This window comes from Benincasa hispida, chromosome 1 (genome assembly GCF_027475165.1).
Source record: "Benincasa hispida cultivar pf3 chromosome 1, pf3_genome.v1.1, whole genome shotgun sequence".
Classification (NCBI taxonomy): Eukaryota; Viridiplantae; Streptophyta; class Magnoliopsida; order Cucurbitales; family Cucurbitaceae; genus Benincasa; species Benincasa hispida.
In genome coordinates this window covers 23,018,145-23,031,005 of record NC_143478.1, presented here as the reverse complement: position 1 = coordinate 23,031,005, position 12,861 = coordinate 23,018,145, and the positions used below count along the sequence as shown (strand labels likewise).

Below are 12,861 nucleotides of genomic sequence, written 5' to 3'. Positions count from 1 at the left end.
AATTGCTTATTTTGTGCTTTGAATGAAGTTGAGTATAATAGAGTGTCTATTTGCAAAACCGCTAAAGAGATATGGGATAAATTAGAAATTACTCATGAAGGAACTAGTCAAGTAAAAGAAACAAAGATTGACATGTTAATTCATCAATATAAAATGTTTAAAATTGATGAAAATGAAGCTATTTCCGATATGTTTATTAGATTTACTAATATTGTCAATGCTTTAGAAGGACTTGGGAAAAAGTACTCAAATCTTGAGAAGATAAAGAAGTTATTGTGGTCTTTGCCTAAACAATGGGAGCCTAAAGTCACCGCCATTCAAGAGGCAAAGGATCTCAAATCTCTCTCCATTGACGAACTCATGGGCTTGTTGTTGACGCATGAGATAAAGATCAAGAAAAACATGGAGGATGAGAAGAAAAAGAAAGAAAAGAGTATAGCTTTAAAGACCATCTCTTTAGAAGTTGACTCCCAAGATGAATATGACCTTGATGAAGATGATGTTGCCTATCTTTCACGTAAGTATAAGAACTTCATAAAGATAAATAAGCAATTCAAGAAGCATCTCTCCAACCAAAAAGAGTCAAAAGGTAAAAAGAGCAAAAAGGATGAGGTCATATGCTATGAATGCAAGAAGCCGGGTCATATTAGAACCGATTGTCCTTTTCTCAAATCATCCTAGAAATCCAAGAACAAAGCAATGAAAGCTACTTGGGATGATAGCGATGAAAGAGAAAGTGGGAGTGATAATGAAGAAGTGGCCAATTTTTGCTTCATGGCTCATAGTGACAAAGAGGATGAATAAAACGATGAGTTTTGTTTGAAAGCCTCTAAGAAAAACAAGTGGTACTTGGATAGTGGTTGCTCAAGGTACATGACAGGAGACCCATCCAAGTTTGTCTCTCTCTCCAAAAAGGATGGAGGTCTTGTAACCTTTGGTGACAACAAGAAAGGTAAAATAATTGGTAAAGGTAGTATAGGTAATGAATCTTCTATTTTAATTGAAAATGTACTTTTGGTTGATGGTTTGAAGCATGATTTACTTAGTATTAGTCAATTGTGTGATAAAGGCTTTAGAGTTGTGTTTGATAAAAAGAATTGCATCATTGAAAATGCTAGTGATAGAAAAGTTATATTTGTTGGAAATAGAGATGAAAATGTTTATACTATTGATTTGAATGATTGTCCTATTAATGATAAATGTTTATTGGCTTTGCATAATGATTCTTGGTTATGGCATAGAAGACTAGGAAATGCTAGCATGTACTTAATTTCAAATATTTCCAAGAATTCTTTGGTTAGAGGTCTTCCCAAATTTAAATTTGAAAAAGACAAAGTTTGTGATGCTTATCAAATAGGTAAGCAAACTAAGTCCTCTTTCAAATCTAAAAAAGTAATCTCTACAACTAGACCCCTTCAACTATTACACGTGGACTTATTTAACCTTTCTAGAATTGCTAGTTTTGGAGGGAACTATTATGCCTTTGTGATAGTTGATGATTTTTCAAGATTTACTTGGGTTTTGATGCTAAAACATAAAGATGATGCTTTGAAAAGCTTTTCTAGTTTTGCAAAAAGAGTTCAAAATGAAAAGGGTTTTTTTGATTTCTAAAATTAGGAGTGATCATGGAGGAGAATTTGATAGCAAATCTTTTGAAACTTTTTGTGAAGAAAATGATTTTTCTCATAATTTCTCCATTCCAAGAACTCCTCAACAAAACAAACGGTGTAGTTGAAAGGAAAAATCGTACTTTGCAAGAATTTGCTAGATCAATGTTGCATGAGTATGGTTTACCTACATACTTTTGGGTGGAAGCCGTTAACACCGCTTGTTATGTTTTAAATAGAGTTTTAATTAGCCCTTCTTTGGATAAAACTTCTTATGAACTTTGGCATAACAAAATTCCAAATATTGGGTATTTCAAAGTTTTTGGTTGCAAATGTTTTATTTTGAATAATAAAGAAAAACTTGAAAATTTTGATTCTAAGACAGATGTTGGTATTTTCCTTGGCTATTCCTCTACTAGTAAAACTTATAGAGTTTTCAATAAAAGAACATTAGTAAATTGAGCAATCTATGCATGTAATATTTGATGAATCTTGCAATGTTATTTCTAATGAGCCTATTTATAGTGATGTTTCAGAAGGAAATTTTGGAGATTTACTTGTTAGTGACAAAGGCAAGAAAATTGTTTCAAGTAAGCAAGCAAGAGGTGAGCTTAATCGAAAAGAACGAAGTTGGTTCTTCATCCATACCTAAAGAGTGGAGGTATGCTCCTTCCCATCCCAAAGAATTAATTCTTGGTGATCCCAAACAAGGTGTGAAAACTCGTTCCTCTCTTAATATGTTTAATAATCTTGCTTTTATTTCTCAAATTGAACCAAAAAGTTTTAAAGATGTCAAAAATGATGAATTTTGGATTTTAGCCATGCAAGAAGAATTAAATCAATTTGAAATGAATAAAGTTCGGGAGTTAGCCTTAGGCCCTCTCATGCTTCTATAATTGAAACTAAATGGGTCTTTAGAAATAAAATGGATGAAAATGGAAATATCATTAGAAATAAAGCTAGACTTGTAGCTCAAAGTTATTGTCAAGGGGAAGGAATAGATTATAAAGAAACTTTTGCACCCGTTGCTAGATTAGAAGCTATTAGAATGTTGCTTGCTTTTGCTTCTTATAAGAATTTCATTTTGTATCAAATGGATGTGAAAAGTGCATTTTTAAATGGTTATATCATGGAGGAAGTTTATGCAGAACAACCTCCGGGGTTTGAAAGTTTTGATTTTCCTAATCATGTCTATAAGTTGAAAAAGACTCTTTATGGCTTAAAACAAGCTCCAAGAGCTTGGTATGATAGACTTAGTAATTTCTTGCTTGAGAATGGATTTAAAATGGGTAAAATTGATACTACTCTTTTTATTAAGACTAAAGAAAATGATATGCTTTTAGTACAAATATATGTGGATGATATTATTTTTTGTTCTACTAATCCGTCTTTGTGTGAAGAATTTTCTAAGTGTATGCATAGTGAATTTGAGATGAGTATGATAGGAGAACTTAGCTTCTTCCTTGGACTCCAAATCAAACAACTGAATGATGGTATTTTCATAAGTCAAGAAAAATACACAGGGATTTGCTTAAAAGATTCAAATTCAATGAAGGTAAAACTGCAAAAATTCCTATGAGCACATCCACTGAGTTTGACAAGGATGAAAAAGGTAAGTGTGTGGATATAAAAACTTATAGAGGTATGATAGGATCTTTACTTTATTTAACCACTAGTAGACCCGATATTATGTTTAGTGTATATCTTTGTGCTAGATTTCAATCTTGTCATAAGGAATCACATTTATATGCCGTTAAAAGAATTTTTAAATATTTGCTTGGTACTATCGATTTAGGCTTATGGTAACCTAGAAATGCTTAATTTAATTTGGTAAGATATTCTGATGCGGATTTTGCGGGTAGTTTACTTGACCGTAAGATTACTAGTGGGACTTGTCAATTTCTTGGTAGTTCCTTAGTTTCTTGGTTTAGTAAAAAGCAAAATTTGGTTGTCTTATCCACTACCGAAGCGGAATATATTGCAGTTGTTAGTTGTTGCGCTTAAATTCTTTGGATGAAACAAACTCTTTGTGATTTTGGATTAAAGTTTGATAATGTGCCTATATTTTGTGATAATACTAGTGCTATTAATTTGACTAAAAATCCTATACATCATTCTATGACTAAGCATATTGATATTAGACATCACTTTATTAGAGAGCATGTGCAAAATGATAATATTACTCTTGAATTTGTAGATTCTAATAATCAATTAGCGGATATTTTTACCAAGTCTTCGAATGAAGAAAACTTTTGCAAAAAAGGCTTGAGCTCGGTATTATTCGTTGTGATGCCTCTTGATTTTATAATTTTACTTGTTAAATCTTTTAGAAGGCATTTTGATAGGGGGAGATATGGAAAACATGTGTTAATATTCTTAGGGGGAGTTGTGCTAAATTTATGTTCATGTTTTTAAGGGAAACATTTATGTAGTTCTAAATTTTTCTTAATTATTTTTTTTGATGATTCCAAAGAGGGAGAAGTTTAAGAAAAATATGCTATAAAATTGTTATGATTTTGATTGTATTAATTAGGGGGAGAATTTATTTTTTTTGAGTAAATTTCAAGAATGATCTTTATGGTGATATGTTGAATTTTATTATGTGATACATATGGTTTACATGTATTTCAAACTATTTTTCTTGAATGGTTTGTCATCATAAAAAAGGGGAGATTGTTGGCTTTTTGGAAGATTAATTAATTTTAATTAATTAATTAATCAATATTTTGATGATAACAAACTCAATTTTTAATTACTGAAAATCTTAGTGTTTTAATATGTCCATAGTGTAGAGCTCGGAACAACGATTCCAACACCTCTTGAATCACTCAAATCGGAGCTAAAACGAAGACGATATGACCAAAACAAGTCTATAAAGAAAATACCGTGGTGGATGACGTGACATAATCAGACCATTTGCATATGGATATATGGTAGCATATTGGTTGAATGGTGGATCATTAAGAGATTAACATATGATGGACTTTTGATTTTTGAATTGTTTTAAAATAAAAAAAAAATTGAAATTTAAAAGAAATTTAAAAGGAAAATAAATTTAATATTATTTTATGTTTGTGTCTAACGGCTAGTTTTTTACACATAGTATGTTTTTTTGTTTTTTGATTGACTTTAAAGAGAATGAATTTAAAAAGAAAATGAATTAAAAGGAAAATGAATTTAATATAATTTTATGTTTGTGGCTAACGGATAGTTTTTGACACATGGTATGTTTTTTATTTTTTGGATTAATTTTAAAAAGAAAATGAATTTCAAAAGAAAAGAAATTTAATATTATATTTTATTTGTATCTAACAACTAGTATCCAATGGTCCAAATGATTTCTAAAAAATTTTCCATCTCTATATAAACCATCTTCCTCCCCAAATTTTACATTTCATAATCCTTTAAAACTCAAAAGTTCCATTGTTGCTCTCTCTAAGTTCCCAATTTTTTTCTTTTCATCTTATTCTTGAAAGAGTGTTATTGTATTGTGAGGATAAACTTGTTGAGTGCTTAAACTTGTAAATCCACTCTAGTGTGAGTTGTATTGTATTCTTAAAAAATTCCAACATTTATAACGGTTTGATCATAAACCGTGGAAATGATCGGGTTTGCTCTTGAACCCGTAAAAGGAGCGGTGGTGTAACGGTTGGGCTCTAATATGTGGAAAGAGTCGGAAAGATTTTATTCAAATTCGCAAGAGGCGCTTGGGGAGTGGAGTAGATCGAGTTTGACCGAACCACTATAAAAATTATGGTGTCTTCTTCTCTAACTCTTTCCTTTTTATTTTTGCAATTAATTTAAGCAATTTATTGTATTTTTTAGTTTGTTCTTATTTATTTGCTAAAATTTGATAAAATTAAATAATCACATTTTTTGTCATCATATTTGTTGTATAAATTTATTTTTTTTTATTTATAAAAAGTGTATTAATTAATTTAATTGGGTTAATTTAGAAAAAAAGTTTAATTAAACCCTATTCACCCCTCTAGAGTTGCCATATCGATCCAACACATTTATCAAAGTATATTATAATATTTTTATCGAAGGATCTTAAAAAAGCTTACATATTTATCAGAGGTGTTGAAACCTTTAATAAATATCTACTTTTTATCGAAGGCTTATTTAAACACCTTTGAAAATGATATACATTTATTGAAAGATGTTATAAACCTTTGGAAAAGATACTATTCTTTATCGAAGGATCCTAAAAACCTTTTGAAAATTATATACTTTTATCGAAGGTTATTAAATACCTTTGAAAGAGATTTTATCCTGCTAAATTTGATAATATCTTCCTCTCCAAGATTTTCTTCTACCGTTGTTCATTGTTCTTCCAAAAGCCATGCTTATATTCCAAAGCTCGAGCAGTTTAGCTGCACCAAGCTTAATCACGCCATCAAAGACTTGCCTCTGATCGAGAAATCTAAGAACGAGCTTGCAGGTTTGTCTATTGATTTCTTCAGAGGAAGTTGTTTTGTTTTGTGTTGTGTTGTTTTTATATTGATCTTTTGCGATTTCTTTTAGATTATTGCTCTATTAGAAGAAGATGATTCTTATAGCTGTTGGAAAGCGTATTTCGAACTCAAAGATCTCGAAGTGAGTTTCTACATATTCTTCATCGATTTTACTTCCAGTTTTTCCCTTCTTTCACGTTTGATTTCCTTTTCCCCCCAAATCTGACCTGACTTGCTGTTGGAAAGCGTATTTTGAACTTGGAGATCTTGCATTGATTTCAACAAATTTTTTAAATCGATTTTACTTTGAGTTTTCCCGGTCTTTCACATTTGATTTCTTTTCCCCCCAAATTTGACCTAATTTGCTGTTGAAAGCGTACTCCGAACTCAAAGATCTTGAAGTGAGTTTCTATCGATTCTTAATCAATTTTACTTCCAGTTTTTCCATCTTTGCACATTTGATTTCCTTTTCCCCCAAATCTGACCTAATTTGCTGTTAAAAAGCGTATTTCGAACTCAAAAGATCTTGAAGTGCGTTTCTACAGATTCTTAATCGATTTCACTTCAAGTTTTTCCATTCTTTCGCATTCAAAATTTCCTTTTCCCCTAAATCCGACCTAATTTTAATCGAAACAAATGAGATTCAATTAAATTCAACTCAATGACTAACGAACCGTTTGTTTTTTTGTGTGTGTTGAAATCAGAAAGAATTGCCAAAACAATAAGAGAAGAAGTTGATTCTTCAAGCATGAGGCGTAAAATCATTGATCAGATGCTTACAAGGGATCACAACCATATAGAAGAGGAAAGGAAAGGAAAACGGGGAAAGAAAGCCATGGAAGGGTGTGGAAGGAAGAGGAAGGAATTGTCCAATACCATATGGTAGAAGAAAAGCTTGGAGAGGAAGATACTTTTATCAAATCCAGGAATTAGGAGCATTTATCCTGTTGAGGCTAAACATCGGGTTAATATCATTGATTATTGTAATCCTTTAAAGCATTTGTCTGTAGAAATTTTAGCTTATAAGCATTTATCATTGATATGTTGAATATAAATTTTATATTTCGAAACAATGTGAGGTGTGTATTTGAAACTGAGATAATGTATGTTTGTTAGTTTGCAAAAAGGTAATGCTCTTTTTTTATTTAATAAGATTGTGTCTCCTTTGTTTAAGAGATGTCTCAAATAATGACTTGTGTGGAACAATACTAACCAATGGACCATTTGAGCACATACCTTTAGACAAGTACTAATTTGGTTCAAGTAATCTTTCACTTTTTACAAAGAAGTGTATAACATGGATAAAAATTAGAAGCAAATTGGAAATCGAGTATTGCAAGAATATAGAAACGAAATTAGAAGTTGTTTTGGGTTTTGCATTTATGCATGCAACGTCAAATCAAATATCTTATCCATGTAAAAGATGCAGATGCAATAATACAGTACTTAAGGCTCGAGATGATGTTGAAGCAAGTTTGTTAATGTTAGAATAGTTCCAAGTTACACTAGATGGACAATGCATGGTGAAAAAAGTTTTACTTATGAAGTAGGAGAAAATGATAATGACACTAATGATGAAGATGGTTCTGAAATACTAGAGGATCATTTTGGTGCTTTTAACATGAATAATTGAATTGTTAAAGGAGAATCAAATAAGCATGATTACGATGAAAAACCTAATGAGAATGCTTCTAAGTTTTATAGATTGTTGAATGATGCAGAAAAAGAGTTTTTGTAACGACCCAATCTTGTGAGTACTCTGGTAAGGGTCGTTACTCATAATTACACATTTACATTCAAAACATTTTAACCATCAAGGAAAATAAATTTTTATTAAAATAATAAAGATAGTTCTCCAAAATAAATAACAAATGAGAAAAATATTTGTTCGGGGCCCCTAAAATAATGAAGAAAAAATAACTTAAACAAATAAAATTTTGACCAACATCGAGTTTCAAATCAAAACTTTTAAATAGCTTGAAAACGTAAGCGGAGCGAAAGCAATTTACATGTATATGGCACGATCACAGGTCTCTTTCGTCACCCGCCAGTCCGTTCCTATCTTTACCTGAAAAACATAAATTAAGAAAGGTTGGGTATAAAATACTCAGTAAGTGATCCCATTACCGGGATCAGGCTATGCATCCACGAGCATAGAATAATGGCCCGTGGCTCAAACAACTACATCTGTCTTAGATGATAAAAAGAAACCAAAGGACGTACTATCTTGCCTTGACTCGCATGTTTATTGGCCTGATGGTACACCGTCAAACATGGAAAAATAACACAAATGTGAACCTGTTGATTCACGCATGTCTAGCGGCCCGTAGGCACACCGTCAAACATGGAAAAATAACATGAATGTGAACCTGTCGGCTCACACATGTCTAGCGGCCCGTAGGCACACCGTCAAACATGAAAAATAACATGAACGTGAACCTATCGACTCATGCATGTCTAACGGCCCGTAGGCACACCGTCAATCATGAAAAATAATATGAACGTGAACCTGTCGACTCACGCATGTCTAGTGACCCGTAGGCACACCGTCAAACATGAAAAATAATATGAACGTGAACCTTTCGACTCATGCATGTCTAGCGGCCCGTAGGCATACTATCAAACATGAAACTAGATCTATCGGTCCTCTGAAATAAAACATGCGTCAAGGCAAGACGCTAAACTGTCCTATAGGTCTATTCATGCATCACATACATAATTTCAGTACTGATTAGAAATTCAAACATGCTCATAATACTCATAACTTTCATGCAACAAGTATATCACAGAGTCCATTAATTAACTTTATAAATCTAATTTAGGATGCCTGGCACGAAGGCACAGGTAATAGTACCACTCACCTCAACTTGGTCATAAAAGTCGACGTTAATAATTCCTTAAAACCTTTGGAAAACTTGAATCAACCCAAAGTTCTGGCTTGGTCCAAGACAAATTTCAAAACTTGATTCAATTAGCCAATCTGATCAATAATTAAATCCAAAATCAATAACTTAATTTTCTCACTATTACTCTCAATCCAAAAGAATAACCAACCAACAACTTACCCAAAACTTACCGATCTTTACCAATTTTCTACAAAACAAAAAATGGTCTCTAGCTTGATGGTCAATGCCTTAAAACTTCCAAATCTTGAATCTAAGTTTCACATCAAAGAGAGGTTACTAATTTAACCCAAAATCAAATAGGTGAATTTCACCTACAAAATTATAAGAAAAATAAGTCTTACCCAAGGTTTTTCTCAAGATTCTGGCAAGATCGGACAGTGAAGGCTGATGGCGCGTCGGCTCTGGCTACCATAGATAGGTAGCGGATGTTGCTGTCGAACGACATAAATTGTTTAGGCTAGCGGCTAGTAGTGAGGGTCTTGCATGAGGAGGGTTTGCGAGAGTGAGAGAGAAGGAGAATTTCTAGTTTTATAGATTTTATTCAGTAGTGATTAAAAACAAACCAGAACTTCAAAAAACAATCCAACTGTTCAGAATGAAACTCTATATGTCTCAAACAAACTGGCCAAATTTGAGCACGATCCAACGGTTCAAACTCTGACAATAGACAATTTTGTGGAAGCTATCGCTGAAAAACTGAATTGCTTTCTCCCCAATTTTTAACCTCTTTTCACTCTCATTTAATTTCGAAAAAAATATCAATTATTTTATTTTTTTTTAAATTTTGAAAAGATAAATAAAATATTTTATCACAATATCTCCAAAATCTCTAAATATTCTATTAAATTTATAAATCAATTAACTTCTCAAATTATCTTAATTTAGGCTTCAAAAACAAAAATTAAAGGGCATAAAATCCATCAATTTGATATAAATTAAATCCTTCCAAATATTTAAATCAATTCAAAACCACATGAAATTAATTATCTCTTTTAAATTTTTTTTAAGTTGGCCTGAAAATCAAAAAAATAAAGGGAAGCAAAATTCAACATTTTCAAGATAATTAGTTCGAATATCTAATCAATTAAACTCAATTTAACCAATAAAAGTTTTTCAATTATTTAAATTTAATCCCAATTTTCCAAATGAAAGGGAAATTTAAACTCAATAATTTTAGATAATTAACTTAAATTTATCCTGGGTGTCAGAAATATTCTAAGTTGTCTTTCATTATGAAGTTGTTTCATTTAAAGTCTTTGAGTGGAAGCGGATCGTCCAAATCCCATTGTGAATGAACGCATACGTTTACAGTCATACAAGAACAGGTTATGCATAAATCTTAAATTACAGCATGTTTTGAAATAAAAACAAAGAATCAAGAGACTATACCTTTGAAGACCCGTTCTTCAAGTAAATCCCTTGATAGTACTCGTTCACGAATACAGCGAATAAGTCACGAACTCCCCCGAACAAGTAGCAAGCAGCAACTCGATCCTCGAACCAAACATGACACTACCACTTGGTGACCTTGGTATTCTCGATGTGAGAATTCAGGAGTAGTGGGCTCTGGCTAATTTTGGTTAGAGGGGAAGTTTGGTATGGAGGAGGAAGATGATTGAGTAGACGATCAACACTATCGTGTAGACGATGTGAAGGGAGATCTTCATGAGCGGAAGCAAGATCTTTCCAAGCCCATTGTGCAAGAATACAAAGCATTCACAAACATATAGAATAGTTATGCATCTTATAACAAATTACAACATGCTATCTTAAATAAATACAAAAGGAGAGAGACATACCCTTGAAGAACTCTTATTCTGGAAATCTCTCGTTGTCGCTATCTAGCCAAATTAATCTCCTGTGAGCAATGGAAGAGTGATCGTTGTCGCTCCAATCATCTGACCAACAATCTCTCGCTGTCGCTTGCAATCACAAACAGACTTCTCCACGAACAAACACCTTTTGACACTATCACTCGACAATCTTGGTATTCTCGGAGTGAAAATTCAGGAGGTGTGGCCTCTGTGTGAATTTGGTAGAGGGAAGGAGGAATCCAATGATCGAACTACACGACGAAGTACGTGGGAGAAGGAATCTGTCTATTGCATAGACTGAGAATGCTTGATCGTTTAGTAAATCTCGCTTACATGAGAATCGTTTAGCTGATCATTTAGTCACTCGTTCAATCGCTTAGACTCTCACCTGATCACTTAGACTCTCGCCTGATCGCTTAGTATCTCGCTTACACGATCATTTAACAAATCTCACTTACACGATTGTTTAGCAAATCTCGCTTGAACGATCGTTTAGCAAAACTTACTTGATCGCTTAGAATCTTGCTTACACGATCGTTTAGCAAATATCTCGCTATCGTTTAGTCTCTCGTGAGGGCTATCGTGTAGGCTCTCATGAGTAAACGATTAGTGAATTACTTAATGAAGCGATAACTTACAAAAATGAAAACTCTTTTCATTTTATCCTTCATTTATCAAATAATTGAAATTAACCCCCCACTTGTACGGTTAATAGAGAAAAGAATAACTAATTCAATAATTATCTCATAATTGTTTAATTATAAATAAATTTAATAACTAACTTATCATATTATATTTATAAACTATAGTTTTAATATCACATCATATGTAATATTTAAACCATAGTTTTTTTCTCCTTGATATAAATCATATTTATATCAATTCCTCCAATTAATGTATCTCATACATCAAATCAATTGTATCACATATAATTGAACCAATTTAATTATATCATATATAATCAAACTCCCTCTTGTCAATTTGAACACTTCAATTTGACCAAAAAACTGATTCTCAACTTAAAGCTATTGAGCTACCAAGGGGACCTTATGGACCTATAGTTTGAAGCTCCAACGGTATATGAATAACTAACTAAACTCTTTAGTCACGAGATCCACCATCCGTTAACTGTCAGCACTCCACTAAAGACCGACAACTGCACTCTTTTCACTATAGATATATTTTTGTATCCATATAACCAATCAACAGTGCGATAACCCTTCATAAATCATAAGTACAACTGGACCAATTTACCGTTTTGCCCCTGTAGTTACATCTAACTCCTTAAGTATCACTGATTCCTCTAATGAACAATAAGTCATAGTCCTACTATGACTGGTTCTCTCTTCTAAAGAGAGGTGTGGCCACTATGTTCAAGACCCAAAATCAACCTTTAAGGAAATAATCTATCTACTTACCCCTGCTTCGGGGAATGAGTGAATTCCATCTTGTGTAACTGAGTTCCTAGCTCTTCAATCAGACAAATCCTCAAAAAGGTAGGTTTGTTGAGTTGGCAATCTAACCACTCTCACCCATACTAATCAAAGGACTGCCCTCATAGGCAGGAGTTCCCAAAACACTCAGGATTAAGGTCATGTCACCTATGGTCGTTTTAGTGAAATGTAAGTCTCAATTATCAACAGTGTTATATAAAGAAACTAATCATCTCGTGGTCCGGTCTTATACAAAATCTTTGTATAGGACACCCTCGCTCGCATGTCTCCACATGAATGGTCAGGATCAGACCATCTGTAGCACCTTATAACACTTGTAAATATCTACAAAGCGGGTCGTATTCGTAGTGCCACCAGGATAAGATATCCCCTTTATCCTTATACTACAGACCATTTAGGTTATTACATAAGGCATGATCCACTTGTATGTCTCATATATATGCTTAAGTTTACATAAAATAACCACGGATCTTAATTTATTGGGTATGAGTAAAACAAATAAAATAACTCTAATTTTATTAATAACAATGTGTATAAACTATTTACAAACTACGAGACTCCAGGAGAATTAGGACACCAATCCCAACACGATGAAGTCTATCGCATAAACAATGTAACTTGAT

At 32.7% G+C, this 12,861-nt stretch overlaps 1 long non-coding RNA gene across 1 annotated transcript; it reads left to right on the top strand.

The window, feature by feature from the left end:
- Positions 1-5,910: 5,910 nt before the first annotated feature.
- On the top strand, positions 5,911-6,913 carry LOC120089152 (uncharacterized). The gene is made up of 3 exons (XR_005485084.2): positions 5,911-6,051; positions 6,135-6,206; positions 6,769-6,913. It is a non-coding gene; the product is annotated as an uncharacterized LOC120089152 (long non-coding RNA).
- The last annotated feature ends 5,948 nt before the right edge of the window (positions 6,914-12,861 follow it).